The sequence below is a fragment of the Drosophila tropicalis genome, unplaced genomic scaffold (genome assembly GCF_018151085.1).
Source record: "Drosophila tropicalis isolate 14030-0801.00 unplaced genomic scaffold, ASM1815108v1 contig_593, whole genome shotgun sequence".
In the NCBI taxonomy this organism is placed as follows: domain Eukaryota; kingdom Metazoa; phylum Arthropoda; class Insecta; order Diptera; family Drosophilidae; genus Drosophila; species Drosophila tropicalis.
Window position 1 is genome coordinate 15,170,495 of NW_027173070.1, and position 25,802 is coordinate 15,196,296.

General features: G+C 37.6%; 1 protein-coding gene across 17 annotated transcripts in view; it reads right to left on the reverse strand.

Annotated features, from left to right (window-relative positions):
- sm (smooth) overlaps positions 1-25,802 on the reverse strand; it is a 146,920-nt gene that overhangs the window by 62,668 nt on the left and 58,450 nt on the right. The window lies entirely within an intron of this gene.

Below are 25,802 nucleotides of genomic sequence, written 5' to 3' on the forward strand. Positions count from 1 at the left end.
ACATTCATAAATTTTCGAAAATTACGTTAATGAGTTTCAAGTGTGCCAAAAAAAAAAATAAAATAAAATAAAACAAAAGCTCTGAAGCGTGTCAGGGCCCTAGATAAGTACAAATACCTCTAGATGATGATAATTTCTTGTGGAAGGGGGTGTAAAGTTCATTTTCGAAAAGAGAATTGATGGCAAATTATAATGAGCATTGGCCCGTTGGCATGGAAATTTATGGAAAATTTAAGCTCCACTTTGCTTCTAATTCTCAGACATTTTCCTCAAGATCCTGGCGTTGTCTGTTCACCCACCCAACCTCGGCGTAATATGGCAAAATTTCGCTCTCGACTTCTATTTATTCATCTGACAGGCATAACAAAATATTCAGGGGGGTCGTCTGTCTGTCTCTAGTCGGTTTCTGCGGGTATTTTTTAGATGAAAGGGGGAGAAGAGCGAGGTGTTCCTGTCATACTGTAATGGGTTAAAAGTTCAATTTGTTCAAGTTTTGAGAAAAGAAAAGCGCATTGGGGAAGAGGAAGGAAACAAATGGATGGCTGGATAAATGGATGGATGGATAGATGGATGGAGTTGTATGTTGAAAAGCGGCTTTTTGTCTTTGGCAAATTTGTTATGCAAAGAATTTTTGCGTATGCTCTAAGGCTGCCAAAAATTATTTGATATTCATGAAATTCATTGATAAGTCTTTCGTATTTCATCGACCCCATGGAAAAGTTTATACATAGATTTACAGCAGCAGGGCGAACCAAACGAACGAACGATTTGATTAAGTAGAAACACAACAAAGTTCCGCAAGATGCAAGAGTATGAGTAGAAGGGAAGGGAAAAGGGGGCGCAAAAAATAGAAGCAAAGTAAAAGCGTTAAGCCACACTTTTGGTACTACGCCTCATACATTCTAAGCCTCAACTTTTGGGTAATAGGAGCACAACGAGAGCTTATCAGAAACTTCAATTACATACACATTTCCCTTCCAATCGGCTGATGGGGGGGGTGGGGTGGCTCACTCCCTCTGAGAGCAGCGAAAACTTGGCTAGAAACTTATGAAAAATATAATTTCCACAAGTCTCTAAGCGAAGAATTAACGGCTCAAATAATTTAATTAAACTAATATTTTGAAGGTGAAGAAGTTTATGATTGGTTTTTGTTTTACCCTTCAATTTTAATTAATTTTAGGCGTTTTCTTCACTTTTAATTTATTTCGTTAGCCAGCTAAACTTATCTTAGGCCAATTTACTTAAGGATTACGACAAAATGAGGAAAATTTTAATATAGTTGGAAACGAACATAAACGCATTCTCTATTAGTTTTCAGTTTCATACGCTGATAAGGCAAACTAAAGAAAGCTGATTGATTCGCGTTATCGATAGACAAAATATTTGATAAACATTTTCAATTTTAGAGTTTTCCCACCCTGCAATAAGCAAATAACTCATTGCAAAACTCTTAATTTTCAACACTGTTCAAAAGTAATTACTTTTATATGTGTGTAAAAATAAATCTTTTTAAAAAAATACCTCAAATTTCAACTAGATCTGTGTTGTTTGGTTAAGACAATTTGCCGCAGAGTGCACTTTTTACTAGAGTAACCCAATGCAGACAATTGGAAATTCGAGAAGAGTTGTTTTATGATCGCCGCGCCCTCGCGCCATTCCATTCCGCTCCCCCACCAATCTACTCTACTGTCGGTAAGTCACATTAAACTGTGTGTACTATAACTTAATTATTAATGATACTGCTTTAGCGGCTCTCGTTTCGCACACACTTAACACTCACTTCCTTTTTGCCTGATGTTTGCCATGATGATGTTGTGCAGCATCACCACAGCCCCTCCTCACTAACCTTCGTACCTATAATGGACCAAACACCCCACCAGACCCAACCACTCTGGCAACCACAAAACTTTTCTAATTAGTTTTTGTGTGCACAGTGTGCTTTATAGTTATGCATTTTACGTACTTCTTTGGTGGTGGTGGTGACCAGCCAAAGTAGTGGAAAGTGGCAGCAGCAAAAGGAAAATGAGAAAATGTGCAATGAGTGAAAGAAAAGTAAGTGAGGAGGAGGGAGAAGAGAAAAAAATAAGTTTCTGCTCTCATTTTCATCCGCAATGACATTTTTACAATTCGTTGCTGGCAATGATTCTGTACTTAATGCGATTTGCGGAAAGTCCAGAGTAAATTGTTGAAAAGAGACAGAGAGAATGATGACTACGGCGACCGTTGTCTCGGCTGTCTCAATGGCGTACAAAACGTCTGCAATTATTGTAAATAGCGCAATCATCAGAGAGAAGTCAACAATTCCTTCTCTGACGATATCATGGTAGAAACGTGAGAAAAGACACAGACAGACAGCGAGAGAAAGGGAGAGGAAATGTCTCTTGTTAATGAGAAAAGCTTATTGAATAAATGAGGCGCGTGTCCTCTGTCTACGTTGGTCGTGATTTTCTTATCATTGGTCTCAGCCATTGAGCATTTACAATTTACCACTTTCCATTGTCATGTGGGTGTGTGTGGACATGGAATGAATGAATGAATGAATCAAGGCATATGTGAATGTGTCTGCACTCATTATTCAATGGTAATTGGCAAGAGTATTAAATACCAAGCACAAAGGAAAGGATAACAGACCACCCAAAAGGTGAGTGTGACTAAAAGCAATTGATACTTTAAGACCAAAATGAGCATTAATACAAGTGACTGTTAAGTGCTCTTCAACCTGGGGCCAATTTCTTTCTTAATTTTATAGCGGAAAGCGTAAAACTAATAACATCGTAAAAACCAAAAAACTAATAACTCTAAGACTGAGAAAAGGAAAATTCATAAATAAATAAACTGAGTAGTTTGTTCAAATTGGCCTTAAACTTTTTGCGAGCCATTTATTTATATTCCAAAACTCCGTCTAGGAAATCATAAAGAATATGAGTGAAGAAAAAAAAATTATTTTACGATTTGTCGAAATTAAAAACCAGAGAAAGGCAAGCCAAAAGATGAATTTGAAATACTCTGCGCTAATCAAAAGGATGTCTATAGATCAGAAACTATCATTGAATGATTTAAATATTTCATAGATGATTAAATATTTAAGGCAGTATCTTTATAAGACAGCTGCTAGTGTTTTAAGAATAAGACAGTCCAGTAAATATATAATATTTCTAAGAGATATCTACAAAAAAATAAATGAATTCAACATTTAGTCATAAATTAATTAAGAAAACTTAATACTCTGATCACGCTCAAATTTCATAAAATCGCAATACTTTAGTTGATCAAAGAGAACTGAAACCATATGCACTCTTCATGTAAGGGCATTAAAAACAAACAACTAGAGCATAAATTGGCGTGAAATGAAAGCTGAAAAACAAATAAACCGCATCAGAATGAAAATATGTATTAATAAAAACTTTTCTGCGTTATGTTTGAGAGTAACCAATCTTAAAATACCCTGTAACAAGTTTCGGCTTACAGTTAATAGAGAGAAAGAAGTGTTTTAGAGGATCTTAAGAGGCGTCTTTAGGCAATTTTTTCTAAGTCATTTAAAAATTTATAAGCCTGTTGTATTTACCCTACAAAGGATCGACATTTCACAAAAATTTCAGGAACCTAACATACCCTGTCCAAATTGGGAGTGACCGGGTGTTAGAGCATAGGAATGGCAAGCGTCTCTCTCTCTCACTCTCATTCTGTTTTTGGACGCTGCATACGTAAAATTTTATGAGCCCACTATAACTTGTTTAACGCCGCAGGACAAGCCAACCATCGGGAACAAAACAAAAAAGAACAAAAAAATATAACCCAACGACAACAGCAACAAAAATAAATTAATATTTTATCTAGAACAGAGATTCGCATGCAGTGCCACGCCCTTTTACCAGCAACAGCAGCAGCCGCATCTCTCTTCCCCTTTCTCCAGAGGCGATGCCCCATGCATTTTGTTTTGCCATTTTATGGCCATCATCAAAAGCGCATTAAAATTTTACTAAGGCGTTACCACCACCAAACTCCGCCACTCCACCACCTCCTCTTCATGCCATTGAAGGGGTGGTGGTGTAGGGGGAAAATGCCTGTCCAGGCGTGCTAAATATTAAATCAGCGTAGCCCCAACCGACCAACAATAATAGCAACAATAACAGCCACAATGAGGACGAACGACCAAGGGAATGATGAATCTCGGTTCGGTGTGCGAAAAACCGTGTGCCCAGGCAAACATTTTAAGCGGCTTTCCCCAGGTCCATCAACGTCCATTTCCGAGAATGAAACGCACCGAAACCTTGTGATAAAAACCTCTCTTTACCTCATAAAATGGCCCAGGCGATAGAAAGATGTCATAAGAAAAGGTAGTAGGGGAGAGGGTAGAGGGAATGGAAATCGCATTAAATATTAATAATAATGTGTGCTTACTTCTAATATCAACATTTTTGCACTCGTTTTTTTTTGGGTTTCTTTTTATCAGGATTTATTTCTCGTAGCTTTTATTTTCGTAATAATAATAATAATTTTCAATTTCAAAATCACATCTTTGAAGAAAAGTAAATGATATTCTACATCAAGGGTGGGCACGTAGTGGCTCTTTTGGCTCCCGTGGCTCTTTACCGGCAGAGGCTGGGCAGAGAAAAAGGTCATTTTTTGGTCTCGACGCACACAAAAATTTGTGTGTCTCGAGTTTTATGACGGGTCATAAACGACCTTTTTGGGTCGAGCGAGCGATCGTCGTCGAACTTTTAGACAGAGGGACGGCCAAGTACCGAATTTTACGGGGGGGGGGAAAAGGGTCGCGATCTCGAGCTCGCAACTTTTAGACAGAGGGACGGCCAAGTCCCGAATTTTACGGGGAGGGGGAAAAGGGTCGCGATCTCGAGCTCGCAACTTTTAGACAGAGGGACGGCCAAGTACCGAATTTTACGGGGAGGGGAAAAGGGTCGCGATCTCGAGCTCGCAACTTGTGGACAGAGGGACGGCCAAGTACCGAATTTTACGGGGAGGGGGAAAAGGGTCGCGATCTCGAGCACTCATCAATAACAACCCTTATTTTTTACTTGTCCCTCACTCCCTTTGCCAACAAGTTGCGAGCTCGAGATCGCGACCCCTTTTCCCCCTCCCCGTAAAATTCGGTACTTGGCCGTCCCTCTGTCTAAAAGTTGCGAGCTCGAGATCGCGACCCTTTTCCCCCTCCCCGTAAAATTCGGTACTTGGCCGTCCCTCTGTCTAAAAGTTGCGAGCTCGAGATCGCGACCCTTTTCCCCCTCCCCGTAAAATTCGGTACTTGGCCGTCCCTCTGTCTAAAAGTTGCGAGCTCGAGATCGCGACCCTTTTCCCCCTCCCCGTAAAATTCGGTACTTGGCCGTCCCTCTGTCTAAAAGTTGCGAGCTCGAGATCGCGACCCTTTTCCCCCTCCCCGTAAAATTCGGGACTTGGCCGTCCCTCTGTCTAAAAGTTGCGAGCTCGAGATCGCGACCCTTTTCCCCCTCCCCGTAAAATTCGGTACTTGGCCGTCCCTCTGTCTAAAAGTTCGACGACGATCGCTCGCTCGACCCAAAAAAGGTCGTTTATGACCCGTCATAAAGCTCGAGACACACAAATTTTTGTGTTCGTCGACTCGCAAAAGTGACCTTTTTCTCTGCCCAGCCTCTGCTGCTGATGCTCTGGCTCCCAAGTTAAATTTTCGTGCCCACCCTTGTTCTACATGTTTAATCTAAATATTTAAAGAGCATTATGAGGAAATGTCTTAGATTTTAATTTCAAATGAAACAAATGTCAACTAACCAAAAAGTGTAAAAGGCTAATTCGCTTTAATTGTTTATATATATGTATATATTTATTATAAGCGTAAGTTTATTACAGGATTTTTTTTCTCATTAGCACGACCGATTCACAAGCTCGTTCAACCCAGACTACCTCGACGCTCTCTCGTACTTCGCTCTCATTTAGAGATGAGCATGTTCTCTCTCTGAGAGAATGAGTACTATCGTCTCAAGTGAGCAAGCCTGCTACAATTCGGCCGTCCTGACAAAATAAGATCTCCTGATCTTGGGTGGTATACATTTTTTTTTTCATATCTTACGAGCTATACATTTTTTTGTTGTTGTTTATATTTTACAAACTATTACATACATTTTTCCTTTACATCTTAAATCAATTATTAAAACAAAAGTTTATGATTACATTAAAGTCAACTATTTCAAGTTCTTAACCAGGGCTTAATATTTTGGCCACACCATACTCCTTGATAAGGGTTACGGGAGAGTTGAAATCCCTCAACATCTTTCAGTAAAAATCTGTTGTTTTTCAGGACTTTATCTACTACATATGGTCCTTTGTTTTTTGGTATTAATTTTCGAGACACTCCCGTTGTACTGTCGAAATTTTTAACCATGACATAATCCCCTTTTTTATATTCTTTTTGCACTGTTCTTTTACTATTGTAATACCTTTCATTATATGCTTGTGATTTTTGCTGGTTTAACGCTGCATTCTTTCTTATCATTTCAAGGTTTATTTGATTTTCTGTATTTCTTAACTTTTTAATCTCTTCTTTCAGTTCGTCTGTGACTACTCCTTTTTGTTCTATGCCAAATAGCATTATACTGGGGTACTGTTTTATACTTCTGTGAATTGTATTATTTAACGCATACTCTACGTTTTCGACAACCGTATCCCAGTAATTCCCCTTATCTGGATCTGTCAACTTTGCCAGCATAGGTCCTAGACTCCTGTTTATTCTTTCTACTTGCCCATTGGCCTGAGGGGAACCCGTTGCTATTTTAACGTGCTGCACTTTTTGTTCACCCAAAAAGGATTCGAATTCAGACGAAGTAAAACAACTTCCTCTGTCGGATATTATGCATTTCGGCCTGCTATAACTTCTAAAATACGCTTTTAAAGCATCTATTGCTTCTTTTGTTTTTGTGGTTTTTGTTGTATATAGCCTAACGAATTTCGTGAAACCGTCTACTACTGCAAGTATGTGTTTTTTTGACCTTCCGGCTTCTATTGGTCCATAGTGATCGATATGGATTAACTCGAAAGGCTTATCGCCTTTCGGTATACTGTTAAGAAATCCATCGCCTTTGCCGCATTTAGGTGAGAATGCTATGCATCTGAGACAATTTTCTATATGTCTCGTTGCTTTATCCTTAAGACTTGGAAACCAATAACTTTTGCCTATAGCGTCCAACATTTTGTCTCTACCTACATGGCCTAATTCGTCGTGGTATTTGTATAAAACGTGATTTTCCATTTCCTTTGGAACGTAGAACAATATTTTGTTGTCATTGGACTTTCGGTATAATACCCCGTTTCTCATTTCAAACAGTTTGTGTTCTGATTTTTCTAGCATTTCCTTTATTTTTTTCAGGTCTAAGTCTTTTGCTTGGCAAATAACTAGGTTGTGCTCGAAGCTATTCGGTTCTATTACCATGATATTGGTGCATCTGCTTAACGCGTCTACGTGCTGCATTTGCTTCCCTGATCTATGCGCTAACTCGTAGTCGTACTCTTGGAGTTCAAGGGCCCATCTCGCGATTCTAGGGTTTAATTCTATCTTATTTAGTGTAAGAGTCAGAGAATTGCAGTCAGTTGAAATTTTAAATTTCTTTCCTTGGACATAAATCCTAAATCTGCGCAGGGAGTACACAATCGCTAACGTTTCGAGTTCAAAACTGTGATACTTCGACTCAACCTCGCTTGTCCTCTTCGAAAAATAAAATATTGGGTGTAGTTTTTTATCCGCTTTCTTTTGTAATAAGACCGCCCCAAAACCTAATGCGCTTGCATCACAATGAAGTTCTGTATCGTCTCTGGGGTCATATATCGCCAATACTGGTGCTTCCAATAGTTTTTGCTTCAAGTTGAGAAAGCATTCTAATTCCTCTTTTCCGAATTGAAATTCTTTGTCTTTTTTTCAGCAAGTCGTACATAGGTTTAGCGATTATGGAAAAGTCTTTTATGAATCTTCTAAAGTAGGAGCACAAACCTAAGAAACTTTTCACTGCGTGTACATTGCCTGGCACTGGAAAGTTTTTTACTGCATCCAAACCTTTATCGTCAGCGCATATTTTATTTTCTGTTATCTTATATCCCAGGTATTTTATACTTGGCATGAAAAACTCGCATTTGTCCATTCGTAGTCTTAATTTGTTTCTTACTAACCTATCAAAAACTTCTTCTAGAGTCTGTAGGTGCTCGGTTGTATTTGCACTGGCTATCATTATATCATCCATGTATACTAGAACCTGCCCTTTTCTGATCATGTCTTCAAAAATTCGATTTATAAACCTTTGAAAAACATGTGATGCATTCTTGATCCCCATTGGCATTCTTAGGAATTCGTATTGACCAAGCGGCGTGATGAAAGACGTGTATTTTACTGACTCTTTATCGACGAATACATGAAAATATCCATTTTTAAGATCTAATTTGGAAAAAACACGTTTGTTGACTAGTCTGTCTAAAAGGTCGTCGATCAATGGTAACGGATAGTTGTCCTTGATAATCATCTTGTTCAGTTTTCGGAAATCTATGCATAATCTGATATCCCCTGTTTTCTTTTTCACTAACACTACTGGAGACGCATACTCCGAATCGCTTGGTCTAATAATTTCTTCCCTTATATATTCGTCTAACAAGTTCTGTAGTTTTTCCTTTTCAGAATATGATAACCGTCTTGGTGCGTAACTAAATGGTTTGAAATTTTCTAGGTTTAATTTCATTTCGGATCTGATATCTGGTTTGTCCGGTCTTTGCGCATTCACGTACCTATCCCTGACTAGCTTATTAAAACTCTGAGCCGTTTTATAATCTATGTTTTCACCAATCACGTATTCTGGCTCTGGGTTTTCATTGTCGATGTAAAAAATTTCTAACATTCTCCTCTCAAAGTTATCTTCCATATTTACTTCAGAGTCACTACGGGGTTCCTTTAATTTAATTTTTTCAATACTATACTTTTCCTCATTTGTACCTTTGATTATATTCTTTTCAAACTCTAAAGTTATTTCTTTATCTATGCATGTCCTTTTGTCAATAACATTGTATTCAACAATTTCCTTATCTGCATTAACATTTTCTGTATTAATTTTATCATTTGCATTAACATTTTCGTTTTCTGTATTACCCGTTACACTTATATTAACAATTTCATTTTCTATATGTTCTGACATCAAAACTCCAATTTCTTTAAAATTAACTTTTCTTACGTTGTCGTGGCTCTGACTAGTTACTAACGCACTTTTTTCAAAAGAATCTAAATCTAATTTAAGATTACATGATGTTAAAAAATCCCTTCCAAGAATTACATCGCGACTCATAGATTCGTCTGGGATAACGAGTAAATAAAAGTAAATCTTTATTGAATTCTTCACAACGTAACATAGTAGTTTTCCAAATGTAATGAGCGGACTTCCATTTAGCCCTTGATAAGATTGTTCAACAGAATAGAGATATGAATTATTAGGTAAATGTTTCTTCTTGATTAAGGAAACTGGACTCCCCGAATCTATGAGGCACGCTGCAATAAAGGAATTACTTGGCAAATCTACAAAATGAATAATGAATTCTCTTACAAAATTGTTGCTGCTCTGGTTCGTACGGTTGAGTCCATTAGTTTCACGGCTGCCCTTCCTATCTGGACATTTGGCCGCCCAGTGCTCCATGGATCCACAGATGAAACAAGAGCCTGGTACACGATCCGGCCTGTTGCAGTCCTTCACCAGGTGTCCTCTAATGTTACATCTACGACAGCGCATGTCTTGGAGCTTGTTTGCTCTGACAGTTTCGTTTTCATCTTTAGTTGCGCGTCGAATGTCCTCTAGATGTATCTCTGCGAAAGCAGCTAACATCTGCTTAGGGTTGGCGAAACATTGGATCCGTGCTTGAGTGCGTAATCCCTTGTCAGGTATACCCTCGATAACTTTATCAAGGAGCTCGTCTTCATCGATGTTAATGTTGTTGGCTAACATTAGTTTGTCGTCTAGATAAACTGCGAACTTTTCGCCAAACTTCCAATTACGCTGTTCGAAATGACGACGCATTTGTGACTTGGACATCTTCTCTCCAAAAGCTACCATTAACTGTTCGCATAATACTGATACTGGCTCGCGAATACGTGTAACCTCCGAATGAAGCCATGATTGTGCCTTGCCTTTCATCTTGCAAATGAAGAGCATCCGTAAGTGAGTGTTGCCAATGTTATACACTTCACCGATATTTTTAAGCTGAGCCACCCACTTTTTGGCGCACGACTCTCCGTTGAAGTCCATCAATACTTCCTTCGCCAATGAAAAAGCTATACCCACCGATTCGCCGTTTGAGTTGCCAGAGTATTGGTTGGTGGCTTCGACTGTGGCGTTGCCACTGATGGGAATGCTGCTGTTATCGATAACATTGCCAGTGGCGTTGCCATTGTTTTCCAAATTCTGGAAAGATCTGCCCAAATCGTGGCCATGCTCGATTCTAGGAATCAGCAATTGAAGTTGTTGTAGCAATTGTTGTACCAACGCGACATCGTTGTTGTTGAAATTGCAGTCCGCCGCTTCTTGCTGTACGCTTCTCGGAATTGCGTCGCCAATTGACGCTTCATTTAATTGGTCTGGGTTAGGCTGTATCAATTGTATATCGTCCAAATTCTGCTCTGAATTATCATTTTCGTTCCAACCAGGTGGTGCATGACCACGTGTTTCGACTGGCACACTATACAGGCGAAGCACTAATTCATTTCTTGAGCCGTTCGTTGACATGTTTAACGTTGCTAGCCATTGCTTTAGTTGGTCGAGGGTTAAATCGGATAGTTGAACTGCGTTACTCATGGTTTAGGGTTAGGACCACTTCTGATATTGTAAAAGGCTAATTCGCTTTAATTGTTTATATATATGTATATATTTATTATAAGCGTAAGTTTATTACAGGATTTTTTTTCTCATTAGCACGACCGATTCACAAGCTCGTTCAACCCAGACTACCTCGACGCTCTCTCGTACTTCGCTCTCATTTAGAGATGAGCATGTTCTCTCTCTGAGAGAATGAGTACTATCGTCTCAAGTGAGCAAGCCTGCTACAAAAGTGACAAATTCTTTTTAAAAATTATTAAGTTGAATCTTGATTCTAGGAAAATTTGTCCTTATTATAGGATTTAATACCATTTTATAGATATAAATTATATACATATTAGAGTTCACATCACATAAATTTAGACCAATTAACGCCTTTAAAGCGGATCAAAATGATTTAATTGCAGGTATTTATTGAACAAAATCGAATGCTTATTGCAATTGAGTGATAGGAAATCGGTAAAGGAAGTATCTCTACTTTGTGGTATTAAGTTCTTTTAATTGAAAGCAATTATTTCCGTTGAATTTGTTTGTATAGCTCAATTTGAATGGACTAAGAGAAGTAGATCTCTGCAAACTCAAATTTCATTCTATCGAGTTGCAAATATTGTAATCACTTTTCGCATTTAATTAATGTTTAATTGAGTGCTATTCATGAATGGAAGCTATCTTACGAAATTCACCTGATGCTGCTGGCCAAAACCAAAAAATGTCTTCGATTGTAGCTACTACAAGACGTTTCTTTTTGTTTTGCTCTTTTTCTGTTCACTTTGTGCCGCTTCGTTGACTCAATTAAGTGTTAATGGTAATATTTTATTGCTGACATCCCAACCAGCAGCCATTGGCCCTAAAGGTTTCCCCGAAAAGTCTCCTCCTGCCATACATATGTATGTATACTTGGGCTGTAGCTTTTCCATCTTCATCATTGCTCATTTCCATTTTCCTCACATTTCTGACACTATTGGCCCGCCGGAAATGTCTCAACATCCCAACACAAAAGCAGCAGCTAATGTCTCTGTGTGTCTCTATCTCTCTCTCTCTCTCTCTCTCTCTTACTCTCTCATTCTCTGTTGTATAGAGGTCTGGTTTTATGTAGATCTACTTTTCTTTTCACTTTTCCAAACAATTTTCAGCACATTGTTGCACGTTATTTCTCTCCGGTCAGTCACTTTCTCACAAACTTTTCAATTAGGTTTTTCCTTATTACATTATTATACTCTAACAAAGGAAGGGTAAATCAGATTATTCTTTCTTTTTAAATAAAAACTTAATCCTAAAATGCAAAGTGTATTAAAAATTCGTCTATTTCTTTTTCCTTAATTTAAATTTTCATTTCTTTTTTTAGTTGGTTTAATTTGTAATATGATTGTTTGTTGGTTTAGTTGGTTGTAGGTCATTTCCACACGCGAATGCAAATGAAAATTGCAAACGAAAATGAAATGTTAGTCAAATATATGTATACATAAGTATGACGGGTATACATATATGTATTTGTTTAACATTTAACGATATTGTTGAATTTTCTCACTATGATTTGTTTGCGCATAAATTTTTCGCATTATTGATGCGTGTGGTATTTTATCGGATTTAAAAAAATAGATTGATTCTGATACTATAATAAATGGAAAACAAATGTGCCATAAATAATATGAAAAATAAAAACTGATTTATATGCTGGACCCAAAAAAAAAAAAAAAAAAATCATAAATTATTTGAAATATCAACAAAAATCAACTGTTTAAATATTTAAATTCCAATCAATTGCCACCCCATAGAGTGAATTTATGAGTTCATCATTCATGAACATCAATCAGAAAGCAAAATATCAAAAATATTTATTTAAATCTAAAATGAAATATCAAGTACTAGCCCAACTTTAGTGTTCCGTTAGCTTATTGCTTATTTGTTTCTTGTATTACGATGTTTATACTTAAGCTTTAACAAGCTTTTTAAGGAACATACTAACAAAAGTACAAGAACTTATCCAAAAGATACTTTTCAAAGGCACAATTTATTGCAGCCAATTAATGTTGTTGTTTGGCCAAAATTTTTAACATGGAGATACAATATCCAACATGGTCAGATACAACCAAAAAAATCTTACAATACCAGCTGCAAAGAAACCGCGGAGCCCTTTTCTGCACAGGCTAACAACAACTAACGGTAAAAAGGCAACAAAAAAAAGGCCAAAAAACTTGCAGTTATAGAAGGGACATGGACTTCCCTTAAAAGATCCCTACAATCCCTTCTACGCCTTCCCACTGCCTCACTTCCCTTTATGTTTCATTCCTCTTTGGTTCTTTGGTCTTTGCTTCTTGTTTGCAGCGGCTAAAAAAAAAAAAGTGTTGCAAGTAACTCGGAACCGGTTTAAATGGGCTTTCAACTGGTTTTTGGCCGTTGTTTTGGTTGCCCTACAGAAATGGGTCAATAAGAAATTCAAATGCTAAAAAAAAATCGAAAAGAAAGCAGGCAACAGAACACAACCAGAAGCAAAAGGGTATCGCCAAGGGAACAGGCAATGGAAAAGACAGTGAATAGAGGGGCGGATCCCCACAGCAACTGCCAATTTTGGGTAACTTTTGTTGTTGTTATTCTTCTTTTTCTTTTTCTTTGGCTTTGTAACAGTTCAATGACTCCCAGTTAAGAGCAGGAATTCGCCAAAGCAAATTAATCGAAACAAGTTTCCACTTGTTTTGTCATACATAGGAATTGTTGAACTAGAATTCCAAATCAAAACAAGGGAAGCTGGTCTTTTGATTCCTACATGATAAGATAGAAATTATAAAACATATGGCATCAATAGAAAATCAACAATAACAATCACTTTTAAGATGAAAGATTGTTGATTTTGTGCTTAAAATTTATATAGGGAGGGCGTAGATCGATTCCCGATTTGTCACATGCTTAATCGATTTGTTTCTTTAAACGAGAAAGAAGTGGTATTCTAAATAAGGACATTTCTGAATAATTACTTTAATGAAAACAAATTGGTATTAATGTACATATGTATATATGGTCCTGATCAATGCTACTGGGAGTTTTGTTAATGTTCTATAAAACCCACCGAGATGCACTTTTTTATATCCTTTTATTAACTCTTCAATTCAATGAAATATAAATGTAACTTCGAAAATTCTTGATTCCAATTTTAATAAGGTGAGTTATCTCCATTAGATCTTAAGACCCCAAGTCTAGACCCAAACAATTTCCACTTACATTCAAATTTAGTTTACAGAAATGCATATAACTTTTCCTATTTGAACAAAGTTCTGCGACTTTTAAAAACAACTATGCACAACAATTTTATATTTTTCCCTTCTGTGATTTAGATTAGCTTAATGCAAACTTAACTCTGTGAAACATAAATGAGCATTTGCAAACAGTTTTTGCGTACATAACTTGGCTTTAGCTTTGCTCTACTGCAACACACTTTTACTTTGGGGTTCCGGCGACGGATACTTGGCTTTTCGTTTTCTTTTTGCCCCGAAAATTTATATTTTAATTAAATTTGAAATGCAAATTACTTTACATTGCTGTTGCTCCTGCTTACGTTTTGTGTAAGTCGAATTTATTAAGTCCCTGACAAGCATAAAATGTAAGAAAAAACATACAACTCGTTTCATTTGGCAAATTCTTTGCGTTATTCTTAACACAGAGCTTAAGTGGCCATTGCCAAGGCAAGAAGCTACTAATTTTTTTGTTTTTCTACCCCACCACCTTCTCGACCAAATCTCTTATGTTAGTCACACCCCATCGTAGCCACTCGCTGGGGCACTCCACAATACCCGGGGCAAGTGAGTTTTACAACCAATAAAAAGAATTTTATGACCACAACATTAAAATGTTCAAATTGAAAATGAGTACAAAAAACGAGAAAAGCAAAAAAAGAAAAGCAAGAACAAAACAAAACATGAAAGGAAAGCCAAAGCCAAAGTCCAGGAAAGAAGAAACCCACTAAGCGGAGGGTGGAGGATGCTTGGAGTGAGGTGAGAGGCATAAGATACATTTTAAACCAAATTTATGTGGCACAAAGGCAGCAGGCGATGAAAGCATAGGAAACGGAAGTGGGGCCCCACAGGGGAAATGCGGAAAATGTTGGAAAGGGAAAAGGAGAAGCGGGCCAGTCAAGCTAGCAGGAATGGTCCACCAGGTTACCGGAGGCCACCACTCCTCTAGCTTCTGTCAGTGGCAAGTCCAAAGCCGGAGCCCGCTTAATATCTGTATGTGTGTGTTTGAAGTTGGCTCGTCCTCCTCCTCCTCCAGCCTTTGTACCTGCTTTTGCTTCTGGCCAAAGTGAAAACAGTAGAAGACAATACTGGAAATTACCAAAGCACAAGAGCCAATTCGAGCATGAAAATGTAAACAAGACGAAACAAAAGAAGAGAAACGAAGCCAAAAAGAAAATGTGTGTCGCAAATGGAAGAAACTAAGGAATCAGCTGAAACTGTCCGTGGAGGAGATGCAGCGGACGGCAGGCACAACGTGACAACAAAATCAACAGTTAGCCAATGAGCCTGAAAATGGCATCCAAGGAAAAAGCGGGCATGCCAAGGCACGGCGTACAGAAGGACACTCCACAACCCGTTAACTCGTAGCGTAAGCGCATGAATAAACCCCTTAGGAGAAGAAGGAGGAGGAGACGGCGATGAAGAAGAGACAAACGAATGAGAAAGAGAGGGAAAGGGGAGGACGAGAGAAGGTAAGCAAACATGGCATCAAGAGTATGGCCTCCAGTAGTGAATCAAGCGTACATAACGACTTGGGTGGTGGCAGAAAGACAGACCACCCCAAGCCTCGCCAGGCCAGGGACAGATAGGTGAGTACAACCACAACAACTATGCAGAAGGAAAAGGACTTGGAGTGGGAGGAAGACCAATGCCAGAAGTTGCACAAGACAATTATAAACGTAATGGCAAAAAGAAGAACAAGAAGTTGATAGTAGAAGAAGAAGCAACAAAAGTACATGAAGAAGAGGCAGCTGAGCGCATAAATTCTGTTTAACAATGCGATGGACATGCTATAACCAAGTCCATGGGATGCCAGGATGCCATCATCATGGTGGTTCGTGGTGTGTAGGTGTTGCGTTGGTCGTTAGACTAAAAAGCTAACAGATATAATGTTTACCCCCAAATCCCCTCCTATCACCCATACACCTTCCCACGAACACCCACACACACAACAGAAAACGGTTGCAAAGAAGAAAAAAAAAAGCAATGGAAAGAGAGAGATAAGAAGACATTGAGTGGGTCGGTCGATGGCAGGCAGCTATAGCTAGCTACCTAGCTGGGGCACTATGACAGGGTTACAAAGGAAATTAAAAAGTCATAAGAAAGGATCATGGAGGAAATTAACAAAAGGAAATTGCCAAAAAAAATAAATGTTAGCTAAAAGCTTTCAAAATAACACACCAAAAATAATAATAAGCCAAAGAAAACACGCCAAAAGCATTTAATTTCTTTAGTCACTGTAAATTGAAATTCTACGATTATAGGAAATGATTATGTTGTTACACATACATAAATTTGGGTGTGCAAACAATAAAAAGAAAAGCAGAAGGAAAGGTAAAAGAGCGGAATCGTAATCCTCAACTAAAAGATACTCGATTAAAATCATAGACTCGGCTGCTGTAAAATAAAGTTGATCTATAAACCATGTGACTATTCAGTAAAAATATAAGGTTTAACTATGTTTTTGCTTTCATCATAGAGAACGTTCACTATGAATATTGATATTAAATTTAAACTAGATTACTCTTGAAATTGACAAGATGAGAGCTTAGTGCCAATCACATTTTCAATCCGATCAAAGTCAAATCAACTTCACAAGACCTGACAACCCTGGTCCACCAACCAGCAGAGTGACATGTTTTGAAGTTCCCTGGAATCCTTCCTTGTTCATATCTTTCAGAGGGTGTGTGAGCAAAGAAATTAGCAGGCAAACACGAGCAAAAGAAATAAATAAAACGAACGACATTCAAAAAGGAGGAGGAGGCCAAGAAAAAGGCAAAAAAAAAAAAAAAAGGAGCAGAAACAGCAGACACGAAGGCAACGCAAAAAGACGGGCACTAAAAAAGGATAAACTGCTGCTATGCTCCAATGGGAAGAAGGGGCAATGATTCAGGAGTGAATGGCAGCAGCAGCAGGAACAGAAAGCATCCTGGCAGTCACCGAGGCGACGTGCTCCCAACACTTCTTGAGTAATTCATAGAAAGGTCGTAAAAGCCGAGTCAAAGTAATTATGCGAGCACCGGAAAAAAAAACACACACACACATATATACACACCTCCCACACTTCACTTATACACACATAGGGTGAACCCGAGGACCAACAGGCAGGAAAGCCATTTAGATTGTATGCAAGAGTTGTTAAGACAAATACAAGCCTACACACTAACACACACACACACACGTGCTCCAATTGCCTTGTTTCTCCTTCTCACCTCCTTCACTCCCTTCGCTCCACATCCCTTTGATGAGTTGCGTAAATTGAGTGGGCTCCATGTATATGTGGGTGGGTGGCTGGTTGTTACCAGAGCAAAGATGAGCCCCTCTTTGCGAATGAGGGCGAGGATCAGGGCGTGGCCCAGTCAAGTTGGAGCACATTAAAGTGCCAGAAGTTGCCGTTCTTGCTTTTAGCTTCCAACGCGACAAGTGGCAACCCCCAAACCAACAAAATCATCTCCCATCTACACCTAACCATTAGAGCAGGAGTATGCAACAATTTTGTAGCATGCAATGCCTTAGAATGGCGACTGTCTGTAAGGGGTGTCGCAAACTGAAAGTAAAGGGCGTGCCAAATACTTAGAAGGCATTACAATTCTCTTTTAATTGTTTAAATCACCACAAATCAGCGGAATGGCTAATGAACAACTTTGAAATGTAACAGCCCATAAGCCATAATCAATGCTGAATGTGGGTGATTACTCTGGGCTTTTGGCCATACTTTGGCTTAAATGCAAAGCAATTTCAGTTTTAGTTTTATTGTCTTGAAACTTTTTATTGCGGCTACAAATTTTTATTATTTCTACAATAGTTTATTTTCTGAACTTTTGAATATTGAAAATCAACGCTAAACATGTTCAAAAAATTAAACACAAATTATGCTTTGTTAGTTAAATAATTACGAGGGGCTTTCTTATGCTGTGGAGAATATTTCTATGCTCATTAAACTTACTTATACGACACAGGAGCTTCAATGAATCGGTGTTGTTTTTCTTTGCCTTTATATTGTTCAATGTATTTAAAATTAAATCTTTAAAAGGTCAAATAGTAATTGCAACCAAATGCACTTGAAACTGAACACGAAAAGAAAGGCGTCAAAAATAATCTAGAATGACCAACAATTAAGCCAAGGAAAACCTTTCTTTGGATAAAGAAATGGTAATTAGCAATGATTTGGGCCAAAAGATAGCAAGTTATCAGGGTCACTAAGAAGCAGAAGAAGCACGAACAGGATGTCTATAAAAAATCCAATTAACATTGGTACAGAAAGAAGACCTTTAAACATTTTTTTTTCGTTTTAGAGGGGCCTAGCGAGACTATTCAAGATTAAGCCAAACATGGCACTAACTAAAGTTAACTTTGGCTTAGATAATAGCCACAGAATTCTCGTTAATCATGTTATGAGATGGCAACAGATTCATATTAGAATTATGGCTAATGAAGCAGTAGCCATCATTTGAGACTACAATTCTAAATCCAATTTACCTGACTAATTGTGAGACCGCCGCATCATATATGAAGCATACATACATTCTCTCTATTCAGCAAACTCTGATTGGTAATTTTCAAGCTATCCTAATTGATTTCCACTAATGGGCTTCCTCTCCCTGTCCCTCTCTCTCCCTCTTTCAGTTCGTCTCATTACCCATTGAAAATTAGTTACATTTTATGCAATTAACAAGCCAACGGTCTCAAGGATAGAGATAGAGGGAGCACACAGTGCAGTGCAGCAAATAGACTCGTACATAAATGCAATTGATGCGCAAACTATTGACATTAATTGAATGAACCAATATGGACAGTTAGTTATTGAAACATGTCAAACTGAAGAAGAACTGAATAGAGAAGAGACCAACTGAAACTAGGGAGTAAAAGCATAGAGAATGGCGGGAAAAGGAATAGCTGCTAAGCAAACATGTCACTCACTGTTAAAGGGGGGCACAGCAGAAAGGCAGAATAGTGTGCTAGTGTGTGTGTGTATTTTTTGCATCAACAAAATGGTTTTTGAGGGAGAGTGGGAGGATTTGTCAATGAATTGCCCTGACACTTGACATTTTGGTAGACGAAAGAAAGAAATGTGGCGAGGCGCGTGCTTCAAATTTGACATATTGGATTCCTGATGAAAGAGGCTTCCATTTCTCTATTCACACCCTGCTGCTGCCTACGTCTCATCTGCTCATCCGCCATTCGTCCTCTTTAGCTGTATGCTTATGTTAATATACGTAAAAAGCATGCAAATTTTCGTTTTTTTTTTGTGGTGTGTCTCTTTTGGTATGTACATGGAGAAAAAATTAAAGCTTTGGTTTGGTTTTTTGTATGAAATTTTCTTTCGTAGCATTCATTTTCGCACGACCATCCCTGCCGCCCACACTCATCAATCGACGTCCTGCGGTGAATGCGGCTGGGTGGCCCACGTCCAGGATTCATTTCCACACCGCATATATGAATATAAATGTTGCATCCACATCTACATTCACATCATCATCATCATCGGTGGAGTCTGTTGTTATTCTTGCTACAATTGTTGTTGTTGTTGCTACAACCGAACCGCAGCGGTAAATCGAAAGCCTCACGCAGAAATTGAGTTATAATATGAAACGGCCGGACGGGCCAAGGCTTACCAATACCACGAAAACCAATGCTAGTTTACACCCTCCCCCCCGACCAAGTTTTATAGCATACATTTTGGGGCGGTGACGGCAGCGATGGAGGTGAGGAGACTTTTTTGTGCGTCACTTTGGCTCGCTGTCAGTGTTGGTTGGTGGTGCTTGTGTTGCTGGTGGGCGGGCAAATGGACAGCAAGAAGAATAAACAACAGAAACAGCAACAGCAACAACAACAGCAGCAGCAGCAATAGCAAAATAAAATATGCAAGCAAAATTTATGCAAATTTTATGCAATGCTGAAGCATTTAAAAACGACCAACTTGCTGGCGCACAACTAAAAGGAAACGAGCCATGCCATGCAGTAGTAGTGCGAAAACGAATCTCTCTAGACAGAAACTGATTACCAAGATAGACAAATCCCCGCCAAGGGGAAGGGCCACACGCACAGCACAGTAAAGAATGACCAAAGAAAGAGAAAAAACACAAGGGAAAATGGTAAAGGGCGATTGAGTAAACGATATTGGTAAAACTAGCTGTTTGTCCACAAGCAAATTAAAGGATGAATTGGTCCATATCCCTGTTAATCCTTAATTGGAAATACGTTAGAAAACCAAAAAGAAATGATAAATAAGGTTTTCCTATTTCTAAAGATAATAACTTAATGCAAAGGTTATATTAAGGCAAGACACAATTTGACAGCAAAGGAATTGATAAGTAAATCTTTCTTAGTTAGTTAGTTTTAACCCCATATTTTGCTTTTTACAAGGACCTTTAAAACGGCTTACTATTTTCTCCTTTACCGAACTTTACAAACAATGTTAGAATAAGATGATACTTATTTTTCATTAATTGGTTATTTAAATTTCAACGAGCATTCATTTACTTTATACCAAATGTCCCGCCTCATATCGATTCACCCCATGTGCTTGTTTATCTATTATAACGTATCACTCTATCAATATGTTATCTACCTCTCTATAATTTATATTTCTACTATCTATTTGGCTATCTATCGCTACAATCAATACATTATAATATATCTGTCTATGTGATATAATGATATCACAACTATCAATTTAATGCTGATACCATGTTTTGTCATCAAGCATTTATTTTTCAAACATTATAAAGTAGTATAACAAAAGGCTAATATAATGCTAGAGACCATTGAGAATATCTAAATCAATTTTACTATAAAATTTCCCAAAAACATTAGAAATTTAATCCATTTATTATTGCTTCCACTCCTGATCAATAACAATTCCAATACAAACTGTCAAACTTTCAAGCAAAATCCCCAGGTAACCGGACTAATTTCTCACAGTGTACATTAACATAGTTTTCTGAAAATTCTTGAGTTTTATCTTTAAAGTAAGTTTTACAAGTTTCGCAACTTCTCTTTTGCCACTAACTACCAGCAGCATCAACATCAGCATCAGAGCGGCAGCTGCACACAGAAGGAAAGTTGAACGAAAAGAAACAATTATGTTGACCATAACAAATGACAACAATGGTCTTCGTCTCCTTTGACCCATTGCCAATCTATTTTGCATCCGTCTTTGTCTCGAGATCCATTGGCCAAGTCAAAAAAAAAAAAAAATGCAGGAAAACTTTTTCTTTGACCAGGTTTTTTTTTGGTCTTTTTCAGCTGACCAAGTCAAAATATTGCACTGGTCAACTATTGTGAACTGTGGTCAACTGACCACTCGGTCATTTGTAGTCAACCCACCGCCTCCACCACCCATCCACCTAGCTACCATCTCTTCTGTGTGAAGTAAACCGCGCTTGCCTTTGCGGTTGGGCTGCAATTTGTGTTGCATTGTTGCACAAAAAAAAAAAAAAGAAGAGAAGAAAATTCGGCAGGAAAAGTTTTCCACGATTCTTTTTTTCTCTGTCTCTTGTTTTTTGTTTTGTTCTTTTGCCGAGAAATAAATGTTGCCTTAATGCTGCGGTCAAGTTAGCTGGCTCTGCTGACTAACGGTTGCCTTTTCTTTCAGCAATTGTCGTGACTTTCATATCCGGCCAAAAGCCAGGAATTTGTAGAAGAGAACTGTCATTCAGCTTCCTGGCTAATGTGATTGTAAAATGGCATGCTTCCGGCTTGCACATTGAGAGCATGATCAAGATAGACAAGGCAAGGACCAAAAAGCCACTTACAAATTGATTCCACCCAAACACCAAAAGACGGCGAGAGACAGAGAGAGAGAGAGAGAGAAAGAGACGGACTGAAAAGGAAAGGCTCGTGTTGGCTGAGGACAACAATCAAATATAATCAAGCCAAAGATACCAATTTGTAGACGCTTTTCTTTGGTCAAAGCACGTAAATTATCTGAATAAAGACAAACTCTTCCCACGGGAGTCCTAACTAATGGGATTGTGTGTGCCGTATGTGTATGTATTTGTGTGTGTCCCTCTGTGCGTTTGTGTGAGCCGTGTGGTAATAAACATTTAATTGTTTGCATAATCAGTCTTTGTGCGTTTTTCCTTCTTACGTTATAGTTTCCATGGGGTATATAAGCCATTTTCCCTCACCACCATCACTTCTTTGTTCTCCATATCTGGGGGACTGATTTACGTTGCCTATATGCAATATTTATGGCACCTTCTATTAATTGTGCGTTAGCATATTTAAACGCACTTTATGGTATACTCCCCAAAGGCACTTGAATTATTAGTAGGCATTAAAATTTAAAGGTATCTGCCTTTTTCGGCCTTTGCACTTACTACCATAATTTTTTTTTAGAACAATCATTCTGGCTCTTGTCAAGGTTGATAGACTGTACCATAAAAGGTTATTCTAGAAGATTTCAAGTGTCTTTCCCCTGGAGCTGGGTAAGATATATTACAAAAATAATGACAAAATTTACAGTAATGAGAATTATTATGGCTGCATGAATTGATTGTGTTGGTGTTAAGTTGGCTTTATCAACGTTTCTCTATTAGCCAACTGGGTCAACTCTTTAATACTCCAATATTTTTGATACAGTGTGAGAATATATTCTTGATAAGCTTCATTTCATTTTTCAAAACCACGTTTGTATGAGGTTTAAGAGGTCTCTAAAAAGTACTATTGCTTGCTCCTTAGAGAAAGTTTTCAGGGGATTACAAAAGTTATTGTTAAAAACAAATAAAGAAAATATATTATAACGATAGCAAAAATGATCTTTATATGCACAGAATTCGTTGTAAATGGTTAAAGCGACAAAACTGGCAGTTCGTCAAAGTGAGAGAACAGTTAATTTTGAATAAGTTGAGTACTTTTAAACTAAACATCCGGTTTCGATTTTTATTTAACCATTTGAAACCATTTATACCTTTGTGCGCATTTATGTAGGTAACATTTTACATGCTCTGTTAAACTTGATTGTTAGACTTGAAAATTGATGAACTAAAATATATGGGTATAACATTTTCTAGTTTCTATGTTATTTTGTTAATGAGTATTTTTCGAAATTTCCGTATGCATCGTTTATTTCAATCAGTTGCATCGGCGACCAAACATATACACACGTACATACGTACATTGTAAGGCAATTCCTATTGTTAGTTTGGTGCACATTCTACGGGCATAATTAAAACCACGACTAGTGAGCCCTGCTGCCGAGCCCCTTCCCACTCATTCTCTGGCACATCATTCACACATAATGATCACATGATGGTCGCCATGACCACCTAACTATATATATATATACACATACATATATGGACTGGATACTAGATGGATGATAACAATGGCAAAAGTCGTCTATTGTATGTTTCTGCCACTTTTGCATACCCATTTCCATTTCATACTCTTGCAATCTGCTGACATATGAACCGGAGATGGAGTTGAAACAATGATGAACGGACACACACACACACATATAGAGGTATATCCAATTTGCCTCAATTTCAATACCAAATCGAAATTTTAATTATAAACTTTGCAGTTAATTACTGTGCAAAATTTAATATGCAAAATCAACTGGACACACATGGCGTATGCGTAACGTTAAATCGTTTATTAGTTTGATTTACTATCCTACTGTATGTATATGCTTTAATTAGCAGAATTATATTTGAAAAAAAAAAAAGATTTTTAATTTTTATTTTGTGGCCACTATTGTTTAAGCCATCCTTTGTCTCCTCGTTCTCTCTGTGTTTGTGCTTCTCAGCTGATTTGGGTAATTTGTTCATCGATGACTGAACTGAACGAGACTGGGCTCCTCTGGCATTTAAATAAGAGGCTTTGTGGTAATGGTCAAAAGAGAGCTCTGCCTGGCTGCAGCGGAGCTATGAGCTTTAAACTACTTATCAATGCGCTGTAAATGAAAATCAATTTGTCCCCATGAACATGAGCTTAAATACCTTTATTTCAATGGAATGTAATTTAAATTTCATACGAAATGCAATTTACGTATCAATTGAATGTGGAGAGACAAAAAAAAACCTAAATCAAAACAAAGCAATTTCTTGACTTAATAGAAAGGGTAACAAGAAAAACTAAACTTTTCTTTATTCTTTGGTTAATTAGCCATGTCAAATCAAATTTTCACCATAACCAATAAATTGAGTTATAGACAGAAAATCCAAAAAATAAACATAGAACATTTGATCATGAAGATTGCAATATGGTTAATGCTTTTACTTGAAGTTTCCAATGCCTTCAACATTCCATTATTGGATGGTAATTTAAAACAATATATTCTAGTTTTTAACAATCTTTAATGCATTTTTTTTTTTTTTTTTTATTTCAGTGTGCAGTAATAATGATATAAGGGTTGAGTGTGCGCCATCTTGTCCAAGAATCTGTATGAATTCTCTTGTTAAACGCAAATGTCCAGTTGTACAATGCAAAAAAGGATGCGCCTGCAGAAATGGATATGTTCGAAAGGACTCCATTTCGGGAGTATGTATTAAACGTTCCGATTGCAAACGTTGGATATTGTGAAAAATATTGAAGAGAATACAAAAATTTGAAAGATGTTGAAATGGGACTGTTAAATTTTTTGCTACATTTGTTGTTTGGCATCAGCAACTATTGAGAGAAGAAGCAGTAGATGAAAGGAGACCAAAATTTCGTGTCTGGGTTCATAATGCTTTGTACCCCAGGCTCTGTAGTATCTCTCACATATGTATATTATTCCCTAGCTTAGCTTCTCACACAAATGCAAATCTTATACGCCAATCAGTTGGTTATTTATTTTTTCTCTTTTTTGTGGTTGTCTCTGGTTGACATTTTATTTGAAGTCACCCACACAGACACAAGGTAAGTATATTCCATGTGCCGCAATCAAAGAATTTCACTTTATAACTTTAAGGAGGAGGTAAATGCCAACAAAATCTCAATAATATTTGCTTTCTCTGTATGTATCTCTCTCTCTCTCTCTCTATCTGTAGCTATCTCCTTTTTTCTCTCTGTGCTATGCCAACACTTGGTAGTGTCATTTGTGCGCAGTGGAAATGTCATGTCTGTGTCACAAATTTGTATTGTGTTGACATGCATTTGACAACTTAATGAATTTTCTTCAAATTTTTTGGGGATTTACAAAGTGAAAAAAATTCTTCTTCGCATAATTTATTTGTGCAAAATGGCGCTCCCTAGATCAACACTTGAAAAAATTTAACCCCAAAAATAGGAAACGAGAAACCGACAAGTGCTAAGAAAATTACACATAAGCCCATTGAGTTTATGAGAAAAGTTTGAGAGCCAAAAAAGAGAAAAAAAATGTCCGTTACGTGCTCCATAAAATGGTCTGGCCAAAAACATATTTTAGCTGGATGGCATATTTTTCTTTTGGTAAGTTTTTCTTTGGAAAAAAAAGAAGAAGAAGGAAAGAAAAACTGTTTATGGCGGAACGTCAAGTGTAGACCTTAGTTGTATGTAATTTGGTTTTATGCTTTATCGCTTGCTTCATTTTTATTATGATTATTATCGGGGGAATTACTTTGCAAGTTCCTTTCCTGTTTCCTTCCTCATCTTATTCCAAAGTTTTTGTGATTGTTGTTTGAATTCTCCATTGGGGGACCTAAACATTTTTTTTTCTTGGGTTTTTTTTTTTTGGGCAAATTTTCTAGTGATTTATTGAGTTAGTTGTGCGTGTGTGTGTTTTTTTATTATTTGATGTGTCTGTGTTTTGGGATTCTGTTCCTGTGTGTGTGTGGATGATGTG